At 40.4% G+C, this 15937-nt stretch overlaps 1 protein-coding gene across 1 annotated transcript in view; it reads right to left on the bottom strand.

Moving 5' to 3' along the window:
• Positions 1–15937, bottom strand: part of LOC124620160 — a 194095-nt gene that overhangs the window by 94561 nt on the left and 83597 nt on the right. The window lies entirely within an intron of this gene.

Genomic DNA, 15937 nt, shown 5'->3' with positions numbered 1-15937 from the left:
ATCGATATTCACTTTGTAATGTTCAAAGATATTTGACGTCCTGTACATTCCTTCACCTCTGTGCCTTATCCCACAATGGATATTCCCGACGCTCCAACGCTCTGCATACAGCGTATGTAACATAATCAGAAGGAATTAAAAGAAATGCCAAGTTCTAGCCCTAAACATACAAAGGATGAGGTTGGTTTTTATAAGGATATTCACGTCCCAGCTGTAACACATGATTGAGGTTCTCTTAGAAAACTATATATATATATATATATATATATATATATATATATATATATATATATATATTATAATTTACACTAAAACGGCTAGGCCACGAACTGTACCTCACGAACTGTACCTAGATAAGCTGATGACATTCCTATCCTCGGCGAAAGTGAAGAAGAATTATAGCGTGTGTTAAATTGAATGTTCTGACGAGAGCAGAATATGGATTGAGAGTAAATAAAAGAGTACTGTTGGCACTATACACGATGGGAGATACTGTTACCAGGCTTTCGAAAAGTACAAAGCTTCATCTGATTGTCATATGGTAGAGAGAGATTCATCACCCCAAATCTCTCACTTCCAGTCATCCATGTCAAATGGCTCTGCTTTTTGCTCCAGAGGAAATAGATAAGATACAAAGCAGTAGTAAGTGGGTACACTGAGTGCAATAGGGGTCTTTCGTGAATGAGCTTTCTTTGATGAATTTTTTAATTAATTTTCAGCAAGTGAGGAAATCAAATGAAGTAAAACTGACAAAATAATAAAAGGATCTTCGATTTAAGATGAAATATAATTTCCTTTCTTTATGATTACAAAATCAAATAACTTACATAATTATCAATTAATTTTCAATTTGGATTTTCAATCAAAAGTTGGGTAATCTGTACTAACAGCTCCAATAATACTGAAACACATAGCCAACTGAGTGTGGTTAGGATGTACCCATCCATCACTAATATTTGTATTAATTTCTCTCACTTTGCTAGGCACATTCAAATTATTTTTAGATTTCTCATTCACAAGGAATGAGTGGAATTTATAACTTTCATTTTATTCAGTATTTATTAAAGAATAACTTGTATTAAGCTATTTCTAAAACAACCATTCGAAAGAACCACTGAGATCAATCCAATTATTATTTTCATCTCATATAGCTATTTATAAATTTGGAATAGGTTCAAAAATTTGAATCTATACAGGATCATTTGATTCATGAATTATGAGACCACCAGATTCTATATTTGGTTTGAATGAAACAATAATATTAGTTTCTCAATGAAAATTATCAGTATGGTTTACAAATATTCCCATAGCTAAATTAAAATTTATGTTAATTAATTTGAATGGAATAATTTTAGGAACATCACTAGCAACCGTTAGATCAATACTGAGATTATTCATGTATGGTATTTGATGGTTTCATTCTTGAAAATCAAGATATAGGTAGAGAATATTTTACTAGAGGAAGACATAAAGGAATAGATTTTTTTTATTTTGCTCAAACTTACTCAAAAATACCAAAACAATTACACAGAGATAATACCAATTTTTAAAATATTTCCAGACAAGATGACACAAATTTGAAGCATATTTACCATGAGTTTCTTGGTGGTGATTTAAAATTTGGTAATGTTAAAGATATGTGTAGTAAATGTTGAAATGATCAGTTTGGACTTTTTGCAACAGATATCACTAGAAAACCGGATGAAGGTATGTTCAGAGATAAAATAAAAAAAATTAACTACATAAGGAGGAGGATCGACCCTCTTGACTTCAATAATATAAACATAAAATGTTAAACATTACAAATAATTTTAGTTAATGTTTCTTCAGCTTTAATAAATGCTTTCAAAATATGAATCAGAATGAAAAAAGCTAAACGAAATAGAAAAAAATTGATGAAATGAAAGAGCAATTCAAGTCTTAGGGGAAACAATCAAGATCAGAACTTTAAAAAAATCAACCTTTTATTAACACTATCGAATGAGTAAAACAAGGAATCAAAGATTTCAGTGCCAATGTACCAAAAACTATTGAAGAAAATAGAGGGGATGAATTGGGTAAGTAAGCCTCTGAAATACCGGTGGATTCCAATGTGCAGTTGGACCCATTTGCTGGTCTGTATGGCTGAACATTTTCGTCCTTTCTCCTTTCATTCCATTACCAGTCGTTTCTTCGCAGTTACCTTCTTTGTACCTTTGTCATTCCACCTTCTGTGATTGCGCTTTTTAGAGGTGAGTATTCCTCTCCAATTGAACTGCTTATTTTGATATTCCTGGAGAACTTCAAGCGTACCTCTTCATTCCTTAGTGTTCTCCTATCCCACTTCTTTGCTCACTGATTCTTGCTGACTAGTCTCTTAAGCTTCAGCCTACTGTTCACCACCGCTAAATTGTAATCAGAGCCTATGTATCTCCTGGATATGCCTTACAATAAAGTATATGGTTCCAGAATCTCTGTTGACCATGATGTACTGTAACTTAAGCCTTCCTGTATCACCCGTCCTTTTCCACATATACCTCCGCCTCTTGTGATTCTCTAACGGATTATTCGATATCACTATCTGAAAGTTATTGCAGAACTCAGTCTTTCGTCTCTCTCATTCCTAGTACCAGGCTCAAGTTGTCGCATAAACCTTGCTTCTGCTCCTTCCCCTTGAACTGTATTCCAGTCCCCATGACTATTAGATTTTCATTTCCGTTTACGTACTGAACTACCCATTCAGTATCCTCATAAACAGTATTTTCTATTCATCTTCAACTTGAGATGTCGGCATGTGTACCTGACTTATTGTTGTAGGTGTTGAGCAACTCTATCACTGAACTCTTCGCAAAAACACAGTCTCTGCGCTATCTTAATATTCATAAGGAATCCTACTCCCGTTATACCATTTTCTGCTGCTGTTGATATTATCCTATACTCAACTGGCCATAAATCCTTGTCTGCTATCAATTTCTCTTCACTGGGCCACAATATATCTAGATTTAGCATTTGCATTTCCCTTTTCAGATTTTTCTAGCTTCTCTACCACACTCAAACTTCTAACATAACGTGCCTCGACTCGTAGAAGATTAGTCTTTCGTTGGTTATTAAATCTTTTTCTCATGGTCACATCCCCTTGGGAGTCCTCTCCCTGAGATCCGAATGGAGGACTATTCTGCAAATCTTTTGCTAGTGGAAAGATCATCATGACACTTTTTCAATTACAGGCCACATGTCCTGTTGATTCACATTGCGTGTCTTTAAAGCAGTGCCTTCCATTGACTTCCGCATCCCCATGCAGTTGATCATTGCTCATCCTTATTTCCTTAGGAGCAATTTCCCACCCCGAAATCAAGAGAGTGCCCTGAGCCTCTGTCCGCTCCTCCACTCTGTTGGAGAAGGCCGTTGGCAGAATGAGGGTGACTTCTCATGCTGGAAGTTCTTGGCCGCCAATGCTGATTCAAAATATGAGCGACGGCAGCGTTGGCAGGGTTCGAAGCCAGGACCAAGAAAGTTTTTATTACTAATCAAAGGCTCTACTTCCCTACCATTTTTTATTTCATTTTTTACGCCTAGATCGCGGGTGCAGTTAAAATAGCCCAAAGAACTAAAAATACAACGTCTTAGAATAATATTGAAATAAATACATCCGCCCCTTAAGTTAACAACAGTGCGAACACACACACACACACACACACACACACACACACACAAACCAAATCTTAACAGTTTATTACATTTGTGACTACGATATGAACAATACATGAAATCATCTATAACTAGTGGAAACAAACTATCTGTTCAAAAAATACTTTTTGGAGTCCGTATATTCCGTCTTTTAAAGAACCAAAAGCTGATATATTAGTGGGGGCTGATTTATTGGTTTTAATTATATGCCATTAGAAGGTAGACATAGTAATTCGAATGTTGAATCGTAAGGCAGTTCGTTGAAATCAGACATAGAAGAGGAACTTAACAGCTTACTGAATTGAGAGAATTTTGGCTCTACAAATACTTCACTTTACAGACATCAGAGAAATAAAATGTTAGCGGTACATTCAGCTGTGTATTGCGTATTTGTTCAAGTACCAGCGCGAGTTGAGGGAAAACGTAAAACTTCGTTGACTTTTCGACAGTAGCAGTTTATTTTGAGCGAAACAGTTAACGCTATACTTCCCAATGTTAATGCTGTCTAGTTTTATTTATTGGCGCAGCGTAAACGCATGGATTGACAACTGGAGCGTGTCATGGATAACTGTCATTCACAAACGGACCGTGTCACCCACAATGTTGACTGCACAGCTCTCACTGATTGTCTGATTACTGTTAACCAAGCGAGTGCTGTTTGCTATTAGAAAATATTTTTCCTGTCAGACTTTTACTGATTGCTCTGTGTGAGTAACACAAGTGTTTGGAACACCATTCCACTATGTGTTCTGAAGATGATATGATAAAAAATGGTTCAAATGGCTCTGAGCACTATGGAACTTAACAGCTGAGGTCATCAGTCACCTAGAACTTAGAACTACTTAAACCTAACTAACCTAAGGATATCACACACATCCATGCCGAGGCAGGATTCGAACCTGCGACCGTGGCGGTCGCGCGGTTCCAGACTGAAGCGCCTAGAACCGCTCGGTCACTCCTGCCGGCATGATATAATCATTTCGTTTGGTTGTTACAACGACGTACCGTTGTTTACGGAAGTAATTTAGGAGCACCGATTTGAAGTCATATTACAAGAAAGTAAACAATGGATACCACCCAGGCTATTGAGTACCTGGTAGATCAACAGGGTGCAAAACTTATAATTAGAAGATGGAAAAGAAAGTGAGGTTGTGGCATCTACTTTTGGCCTTGGATTGGGCAGTTGTTGCTTATTTTGGAATATCGGCAATGAGTAACGGTATGGAGACACTGATGGAAATGGGAAAATTGAATTTACATCAAAAATAGGTTTTCAGTGTTAGCAAAACTTTCTGACTTAACGAACAAAAAAATTTAGGTCTTTTTTTGTAATTGTTGTGTGCTGCCTAGGCCGTATCAGGTAATCTTGAGATTTAACATTAAAGTGAAATGTAAACCCAACGAATTATGACAAATAATTAAGCACAGATGTTATAATTAACCAGATACGTACATCTTTTCCTTTCAAAATAAATGTAAAAACCACACAATTCCGCTCTTAAGCTCAGTGCTTAGAACCGTTAAATAAATAATATACAGTACAAATATTTTGATTTCGTCATGGTCATGCGCTGTTGTGCACCGCTCTGTCCTTCAGGATCACATGCGGCACGGGAAAGACTTTCCACGATGGATAAAACGTTAACAGGGCGCAATCAACTCAAACAAATTGCATACTGGGATTATAAGTCGATATTGATGCAGCTCTCAAATCTTAAAACGGGCGAGGGACTGAATACGCTACTACTGAACACTTCGACTATACCGCACCGCACCAAACAGCAGTACGGTGGGGTAGACAAGAGGTAAATTAACAACCATTGCAAGGCAACCTTAGCAAAGGCAGTAAGAAAATACTTGTGGCTTCAAGCTCTTGGGAGGGCCACACCAAACCACAGAATGACGTCCCAAGATAAATTATGAAAATACTATCGGCGATTACCCTTTGGTCTCTGTTATCCACAATATTCTCGCTGATCATAATGGTGGGGCTTGTTCACTTGATTTCCTTTGGGTTTCTGGCCGTGTGTATCCTGGCTGATGAATTTGCTCTGGGGAGGGGGGGGGGGGGGGAGGGGCGCCTGCTTCCAATCTCTGTGACACATCTGGGGATGATTTGGGGTTTTACATCAAATCACGTTCTGTTCAGTAGTGGGCCGACTCTTGGGAAGCTACCCCAATGTCTAGTAAATTTCGCGCAATCAAGGATACTCTCACCATATGGCGTTCTGTCCTTCGCCTCTCCTCGAGGGAATCTACCACCTTCTGCTCTCTTCGTGTTGGTCCCACGGTTTTTACTCCTAAATGAGCCACCCCTGCCTTTCTATTGTGGCCCCCCTGCATGCGATCCATATTTTGCTGGACAGCCCCCATCTTTTGACCCTTTACACTAAATATGTATTGTCTCAGGTGTTAATGGACTACTCTCTCATGGTTACGTCTGACCTCGGTTTCCTTCGTGAAAATAGTTTGTCCTCTAAGGTTTAAATCCTTGAATTTTCCTCTAGAATGGGAATCCCTCAGTTAGCGGTAGCGTTGGTTATGGAGACCTTGGCCTAACCTCTACACCAATCAGGTTCTCCACGCCTTTTATCTGTTCTTTTGTGCAGTTTTGTTTGCCCTTTTCTTGTGTCTTTTTCCACTGGTGTTGTCCTTTTTGTGTCATGATTACGGTAGGATGTGGGAATGGTGCAGGGGCACCCCTGCTTTCCCCGTTTCCCTCCACGCTCCTCCTTTTGTTTCCTCTTCATGCTACCCTGACGTTCCTTTTCCCTCTTCGTCTGCTCGTTTTCCCTTCCCCTTGACTGGACTATGCCATTTGTGTTGTTCCTCCCTTGATTTCTGACACCTGTGATCATGGGACTGATGATCTCGCTGTTTGATCCCCTCCCCTCCAAATCAAACGACCAGTTCTCTTAAGCTGGCCATTTTGATTAGTTACTTGATAAAATAAAATTCTGTGAAAGGTCGTATATCTGTATGTCTGGGTGTGTGCTACGAGCTCCTCCCATAATCGAATAGACTATCCTATCTTGTAATTTTGTGACAGCTGGAATTTCCATGCCAAAACTAAAAAAAATTCATAACTCTTTTTTATGCTGTATGAATGGTTGCACAGCCTCCTAAGTTATTACAGTTACTCGTTGGAGCTAATGATTCAAATAAATTAGTTTAGATGAACGCATGGTTGACTCAGAAAATCCACAGCCGAGTTTCTTCCCCAATGGACTATACCTCCCGTCACTGGTGACGTCAATCGTCCTCAGCACCTTCGAACAAGCAGTATCACTTCAGTGACCACATATTTGTGACGAAGGATCACCATTTCTTCCATTCACAGGATTTCGTAACATGGTGACTAACTTGAATGATGTGGAAAATGCAACCTTGAACAGGCAGTAGAGTATAGTGTAAAACGCAAGCCGTGCTCAAAAACACGTTTTGGCAAAAGTGGAAGGAGTTTTAGAAGATGATGCAAAGAGAATTCAGGAATTACCAAAGCAGAAAAATCTACGTACGGTGCTCGCTTCAGAAACCTGTGCCACGACAGTTGAAGCATACAAAATGAATTGAAAATGTTTCACGTTGAAGCAAAAATTAAAGTATATGATGCCAAAAGGAGAAATCTCGCTTCGCTACTAAATGAACAGATCGAGTGCAAAATTAGTGGCTGTAGGCTATCTTTCAGAGTGTCCTTTAGCCAAAGAAAACAAAAGAAAAATGTTAAGTAAGCCTACAGATTCAGTGCGCTAACACGAGTCACAAGAGGATCGTGATTTAAGTTACTCGCAAGATAATGTATTTGATATAAACTCTTTGAAAAACCTCTGCGCATTTTTTGTAAAATCTCTCTCATAATCATAAAGTGTCAGCTTCATTATTATTCTATTATGAAGTTGGTTTCCTGCTGGATTTAAACAACGTCAGTAATATTAGATTTTGGCGTTTTGTTGGAAACTTGATACCGAATGCTTTCAGTCTGAAACGGGTCTGCAACATATCTGTAAAATGCAAGTGAGACTGGATTCTAAGTTACGACATTCACTCAGCAGACGTATGACCAACAGGTTTCTGTCCCAGAGATCGTTCTGTTTCCTGTTATCAGCTTGTTGTGGTAGCAATATTTTGTAGTAATGTCATGAACGGTGCTAATCATGAGTCGCCTATGTTCACCATTCTCTCCAAACAATTTTTTGGAAGCTTTTTGCGTTCATTATTAGTTTTCCATTACGATACGTATAAAATCTTGAAAGTTCTGCGTGAAATATTGCTTGTGATATTTTTCATATGAAAAGCACGACACAGGCGAAAGCAAAATCGCACCATACTTAATTTAATGCGTTCTTCAATCCATGGCCTCTTTTGCTTTCGAAGTTTCTTAGTTCATCTAAACCAAGAGATTTATTCATAAATAGAAAGCAGATGAAGCAGGTGACAGAAAACGAGCCTGGGAAAGTCGGACTTTTCTAACGAATATTCGCCTGAAAATGCGCTGCGTTGTATGCTTGCCTTTATAAGTTGTCAGCAGCCCAAATGAGAGTGCTGACGAGTTCCTTTTTACCTTCTGTGCCTTGCCCTTTATATTTCTTTTTCTTGATGTCTCGTCTTTTCACTTGCTCACGTTTATTTTATTTCTGATACAGGTTAAAACGATATACTGAACATGGCTTTGATTTCTTTCGAAATTAATGTCCCTCCTTGCTGAAATCACCGGCTGATTCCCCTGAACCGAATTTCAGGAAAGGCGCCCATGGAGATAAGGTTGTTTTTTATGGAGTACTTCCCTCTACATAAGAAACGCAAAATAGGGGTCGTGAAGAAGGATCACCTAAAGATCAGCGGATATCAGTTTCCGGCATTTGAAATACATCCACATAGTCTCAAAAGGACATAGAATTTCTTGCAGACGATGGAACCATTATTTCATAACTTTCGCAGATTACCAAATTAACATATGGAAAAACGGGTTTCTTTTGTACGTGAATTGTTCAGTAGACTCAGAGACTTGGAAAGGATTGTGAACTACAGTTTCACGTTGCAATTGAAGTGGTGAGGATACGTAACTGGACAGATAAGCAGAAGAGACATATCTTCTTCACACACATACTCGCCAAGCCAGGGTACGGTGCGTAGCGGAGGGTACTCTGTACCACTACTGGTCGCAGATAGAGCGAGGGAAAATTGATTTTCTATACTCATGCTCTTAAGTTAAGGATAATGCTGATACATAGTGAAACAACACTCTTGCGGGCGGTTTGCAGGTTTACGGAGTACTGCAGGCAGCCTTGCTCGGGACGTTACCGCAGTCACTGGAAAGGTTGTGTGCAGACACAGTCTACAGACGACTGAACAGACATGGTTTATTCGTCCGGAGACCTGCAAAGTGCATTCCACTGGCCTCTGATCACAGGAGAGCCCGTAAAGCCTGGTTGACAGTGGTCCCAGGTTATGTTCACGGACGAGTCCAGGTATAGTGTGAACAATGATTTTCGCCGGGTTTTCATCTGACGTGAACCAGGAACCAGATACCAACCCCTTAATGTCCTTGAAAGGAACCTGTATAAAGGTCGTGGTTTGATGGTGCGGGGTGGGATTATGATTGTTGCATGTACACCCCTGCATGTCTTTGACAGAGGAACTGTAACAGGTCAGGTGCATCGGGACGTCATTTTGCACCAGTATGTCCGCCTTTTCAGGGGTGCAGTGGATCCCACCTTCCTCCTGATGGACGATAACACACGGCCCCACCGAGCTACCATCTTGGAGAAATATCTTGAAACGGAAGATATCAGGCGAATGGTGTGGCCTGCCTGTTCTCCAGACCTAAACCCCATCGAGCACGTCTGGTATGCTCTCGGTCTACGTATCACTGCACGTCTTCAAACCCATAGGACAGTTCAGGGGCTCCGACAGGCACTGGTGTAAAAATGGGAGGCTATACCCCAGCAGCTGCTCGACCACCTGATCGAGAGTATGGCAACCTGTTGTGCGGCCTGTGTACCTGTGCTTGGTGATCATATCCCACAATGATGCCGGGTTACATGCGCTGGAAACAGCGGCGTTTTGTAGCACATGTGCTTTCTCAACTTATCACCAATACCGTGGACTTACAGACCTGTGTCGTGTGTGTTCGCTATGTGTCTGTGCTATTAGCACGAGTTTTGTGTAGTGCCATGTTGTGTGTCACCACATTCTACAATTATCCTTAATTTATGAGCATTAGTGTATATGGCTTCGTATGGGCCCTAATTTCTCGTATCTTATTTTCGTGGTATTTACGGGAAACGTAGGTGGGCGGTAATAGCATCGTTCTGCTGTCATCTTCAAATGCTGCGTCTCTAACTTTCGTCAATAGTGTTCATCGAAATAAACATTGCCTTCCCTCCAAGGATTCCTATCGGAGTTCACGAAGCACCTCCGTAGCACTTGCGTATTAGTCAAACCTACCGGTAACAAATTTAGCAGCCCGCCTCTGAACTGCTTCGATGTCTTCCATTAATCCGACCTGGTGAGGTTCCCAGACACTCGAGAAGCTCTGAACAATAGGTCACACTAGCATCTCATATGCGGTCTCCTTTACATATGAACCTAGTTCTCCAAAAATTCTTCCCATAAACTGAAGTCAACCTTTCACCTTCCGTGCCACAGTCCTCACGTGCTCGAGCCATATCGTATCGCTCTGCAACGCTACGCTCAGATACTTAATGACGTGACTGTGTCAAACACGACACTACTAATGCTGTATACGAATACGCTTTGTTTTGCCTACTCAACCTCGTTAACTTACATTTTTCTACATTTAGAGCCAGCTGACGTTCATCACACAAACTATAAATTTTATCTAAGTCATCTTGTACCATCCTGCTGTCACTTGTCTTCGACATCTTACCTTATATCACAGCATCATCACCAAACTACAGCAGACTGCTGGTCACCCTGTTCGTTATAGTGTTTGAGTATGTAGAAAATAATAGCGGTCCTATCACGATTCCCTAGTGCAATTCTGACGAAGCCCTTGTCTCTGGTGAACACTCGCCGTCAAGCACAACATGCTGGGTTCCGTAACTTAAGTCGTCTTCCAATCACTCAAATATCTGGAAACTCATTCCGTACTCTCGTACCTTCGTTAACATTCAATAGGGCACTGTGTCAAATGATTTTCGAAAATCTAGGAATATGGAATTTGCCTGTTGTTCTTTATCCACAGTTCACAGTATATCATGTGAAAAAAGAGCAGGCTATTGCACAGATGACGTTCATAATAAGAAGATCAAACATACTGCAAGATCTACTATGCGTTGTGTGGTCTCACTTCGCTTTGTGTTTGGTAGGGTCTCTAGAACAACGTGCGGTTAGATAACAAACTGATGCACTTGTTTCTCTGTTATCAAAGGCATGTGGCACAACTGGGCCGTACGGCGTCGTCGTGCCATCATTGCAGAATCGGCTTCACCCAAGAAACACGTGTACGGTATTTTGACATTGAAATTACGCAGATTTATGTTGTTATTGTTATGATCTTTGGTCCGAAGACTGGTTTGGTGGATATTTCCACGCTAGTCTGTCTTCTGGAAACCTCTTCATAAAGCTAGTTGAGTCGGGATTAAGGAAAGGAAAACGAAACATCCAACCAAATGAGAAATACGCAATAATATTTTCACCAGAAGAGGCACAAAATGGTTCAAATGGCTCTGAGCACTATGGGACTTAACTTCTGAGGTCATCAGTCCCCTAGAACTTCTAACTACTTAAACCTAACTAACCTAAGGACATCACACACAACCATGCCCGAGGCAGGATTCGAACTTGCGACCGTAGCGGCCGCGTGGTTCCAGACTGTAGCGCCTAGAACCGCTCAGCCACTCTGGCCGGCATTTGGCCGATTGCCTCCTTCGCTTAAGAAATATAAAATTATATCTCTGTTCAAACCAGGCAAGAACCTAACATCACCCCAAAGTTTCAAATGCACAGCCCTTTTAGGCGTTAAATTACAGGCTACTAGAAAGACCTGAATATAGCAAGTCTTGCGATTCACCTGCTTATCCTAGTTACTGCATACTGTCATTCAGCATAGTCGACGCTGCATCTATGAGCTATTTGCATTCAAGAGAGGACAATGAACAATTTTTCCCGCTGCTCATGACTCTGTATGCAAAAAGAACTCCGTCCGAACAGGCCTCGGAAGGCCCAGCTGTACCGACTGGCCGCCGTGTCATCCTCAGATCACAGGCGTCACTGGATGCTGATATGGAGGTGCATGTGGTCAGCACATGGCTCTCCCTGCCATATGTCAGTTTACGAGACCGGAGCCGCTACTTCTCAATCATATAGCTCCCCAGTTTGCCTCACAAGCGCTGAGTGCACCCCGCTTGCCAACAGCGCTCGGCAGATCGGATGGTCACCCATCCAAGTGTTAGCCCAGCCCAACAGTACTTAACTTCGGTGATATGACTGGAACCGGTGTTACCACTGCGGCAAGGCCGTTGGCACTAAAAAAAATCCCCTGTTAAAAGTCATCAAGACTTAGTTAAATACGTAAATATGCTTCGCAGTGCTGTTTTCCATATTCATGCATACATCCGTAGCTGGATCCCCAAGCCGATAAATGTCTTGCCAAATGACTGTGTCCTGTCGAGAAGCTATATTTCATTTTGGAGAATGGTATCGACCGCTTGATGTGCCTCCCTAGCATCATTTATTTTTGTAATCGCTCCAAAATGACTTTCATTTGAACGCTGATCAATCATCAGGAACATGTACATCAATTGATTAATTAAAACTTATAACCATATGGATCTGAATCAATGCGATTGTGTCGAAGGATAAATAAAGATTTTCAGAAAAAACAGCAACTAGTTTCATTTTGTGATTGTATAATTTTCATTTTACCATTACTGGTTTCAAGCCTGGAGACTCATTATCAGAAGGTTATTAGTAGTTGTTTATAGCATCGTGGGAGTCGTAACTTTGGTGTGACGAGACAGAAAATGAGGAACAAGTATGCACTGTATTTGGAGAAATATCTGGAATTATTTACATCAAAACTCAACTTGATGGAAAAAATCACATGGATTCCAATAACTGTAATGTCATAAAGTCAACTTTACGATGTAAATAATACTCTCAACATTTAGTGCTTACATGTTTCGATTTTTCTTTTTTACCACAGCTAAACGTTACCTTTGATACAGGGGATGACAGTTACAGAAAGGACATGAAGTAACAATTTTGCTTGCTAGCAGGTCACTGTTATCTAGAAGTAGGGTTTTTGAATATTAATGGAAGGGTCGTGGGTCCTTGTGAGATCTCGACTATTGCTTGAACACGAAAGAAAAACTACCAGTGGTGGTGGTAAGGGATACTTGTATAAGGAGTCGCCCTCATTCTGCCAGCCGGTTTTAGGTGCTTCAGTCTGGAACCGCGCGACCGAAGTTCTAGGGGACTGATGACCTCGGAAGTTAAGTCTCATAGTGCTCAGAGCCATTAGAACAATTTTTTTCGTTCTGTCAACGTCCTCGTGAAAGAGGGCGGGAGTTCAGGGCACAATGTTACTCATGGGAAAGGCCACTGCTCCTACCTGGAGAATAAACAGCAATGAAAAACAGGCATGAGGATGCATAAGACAATGGAAACCACACGTAATGTGAAAATTCCAAAAGTGGGATCAAAATTCAGATGTTGGCGTGTTACATTGTTGTCGTTAGTGGAAATGAGGAAGTTATGTAGGCCTGTTGAACAAAATTAACAATCTAATAAGTAGAGAACACGAATTGTAACCGGAGAAAGAGGGACACGGTGAGGAGTAACTGAAATGAGATTAACGATAAACATAACGTCAAAATTGGTGACCAAGAAGCAGATTATATTGAAGAATTCTGATATCCTGGAAGCAAAATATCACATGGCGGACGAAGTGAGGAACACACGAATAGCATGGGAAAAGAGAGCTTTTCTGGTCAAGAGAAATATGCTGGTACCAAAGATAGGCCTTAATTTGTGAAATAAATTGTTGATAATACACGTTTGGAGCACAAAATTGTGAATCATGGACCGTGGAAAACCGGAAAGGAAGAGATTCGAAGAATTTGAGAAATGGTGCTATAGGTGTTGAAAGTTAGGTGGACTGATAAGGAATGAACAGGTTCTGCGCAGAATCGCCGAAATACTGATAAGAAGAAGGGAACAAGGTAACAGAGAGTTTTGAGACATCAGGGAACACCGCTGTTGGTACTGGAGGTATTTGTAGGTGTAAAAATCGTACAGGAAGACAGAAACTGGAATACACTCAGCAGATAACTGAGAACATAGAGTAAAAGTGGACGGTAAGATGTAAAGACTGGCACAAAAGATTGATTCCTGGCGCAGTGAGTGTACCAATTAGAAGCCTGGTATTTCTAATAAAAAAAGTATATCCACGGGACATGTGACCTGTAAATGCAAAAGTGAAATGATGGTTTCTACATTGACAAAAAATTCCGGATCAGCCTCTATTCGGATCTTCGAGAGAGGACTGAAAAGTAGGAGGTAACAATTAGGACTGCATAACCAACGAAATGGTAGCACTTTGAAAGGCGGAGCGTGGAATGTTGTAAGGGATCCGTGATTCCACGAACACAGATATTGGTATCCGATAGCCAGATCGATAGCAGACAAGAGTCGATTGTCGAGCACTGCAGGAGGCAGTGAGATTAGTGTGAAGTGAAAGCAGTACTGGGAAGACTGGCAAGAAAAGAAAAAAAATGGCTGTATAGCTGAGTACGGTGTCAATGACGGATGTGCCGAGTGAGGAGTAAATTGTAATTTCACTGGAGTGGGACAAATGAGCGTGACTCCTTATAGTCGTGGGGTTGACCCTCATCAATACCGATTCGCGAGTGATATAAAACCAAAAGTGTCAAGTGCCGAATTACGTGTTTCGCGTCAACCGCGTCGGGTAGGAACAACCATGGATTGTAGTGAGAATTGTTCTAAATGTCAACCATCATCATTGTGTGTGACGAAGTACTTAAAATTAGTAACCAATAATAGATATAACCGTAATTAAACGAGTAAGGCGACGTAGCAATTGCCTTAGAAATTGCGTGTTGATAGAATATAAATATCAGTGTGTATATAGCAACCTTTATGGTCTTTAATAATAGAAAAACTTTCAATCATTAACTATTCCGTCTGCCCCGAAGCCACAGCAGAAAAAACGATGGCCTTTCCTCCATTAAGCACACGGTCATATATAATAATAATTAACTGTTTGGCGGCTTCGGTAAATCACACAAAACCCAGTAAAGGATGTAACAGGGGTGTTTCAATGTCAGAAGCTTAAATGTAGTAGGGATGCTAGGAAATCTGCAAAAGAAATGTGGATAAAGCGGGAACCAATTAAGTGAAATGAAAATAAAATTTTCTGGTGAGTTGAATACGAGTGTATATATATTCGGTAACAGGAATGAGTTTTGCGAAAAATTTCAGTTATATCGAATACATTGTCGAAAAATTATAAGAGGAGGAGGTTTACTTGGGGAAGGCGCGGAGATACATCAGAATCAGAAGTACGACGCTAGATATTGGTGTGTAAGCAGTAGCCAGCAGCATATATAAACTCAAATCACAATTCAGGACTGATGAAGAGCGGGCTGTAGTTCAAGAGATTCGTCAGGAAGAATCAGCGTGGAATGAATTGGATACTGAGCGTTTTCAGTATACCCTCTATGGATGACGAAGTGATTAAAGGTGAATATTTATTTTGGAATAAATATGAAACCAGTAGCTTTTTGGATTTTTTTATACGATTTATTGTACCATTAGCAAGTTTTCGAGACACTGCAGGCTCATCATCAATGTGGATGTTATGGGAACATTGTGTTATGGACCAAGAGAAGCTAGATGTTGGGATGATGATGGTGACTAAAATGACGGAAATTTGGTTATCGGTTACGAAACACTTATGGAACGGAAAGGTTGTTGTTATGTTTAAATACACACAGTGCATTGCATCGTGTATCCACACCAAATCCGTACCCATATTGAACATTATCAGGTAATATATAGAGTATGCACAGCATTTAGCTGCACTTGGTTTTACATTTATTCAGAGGAGGTAAACACTGAATGATGTTACGAAGAATATGAATATGACAGATATCATAGTTTACAACATTCTGCTCTTTAGTATAAGATGCATTATATTACAGTAGAAATGTTATAAGTACAGATAAATTATTTAAATGAAACCTGCTAACTGCGATTATGTTGGCAATACACATGTAATATAAAA

This window comes from Schistocerca americana, chromosome 6 (assembly GCF_021461395.2).
Source record: "Schistocerca americana isolate TAMUIC-IGC-003095 chromosome 6, iqSchAmer2.1, whole genome shotgun sequence".
NCBI classification, from domain to species: Eukaryota; Metazoa; Arthropoda; class Insecta; order Orthoptera; family Acrididae; genus Schistocerca; species Schistocerca americana.
Note: the sequence above shows the minus strand (reverse complement) of the source record. Positions and strands in the feature narration are given on the sequence as shown.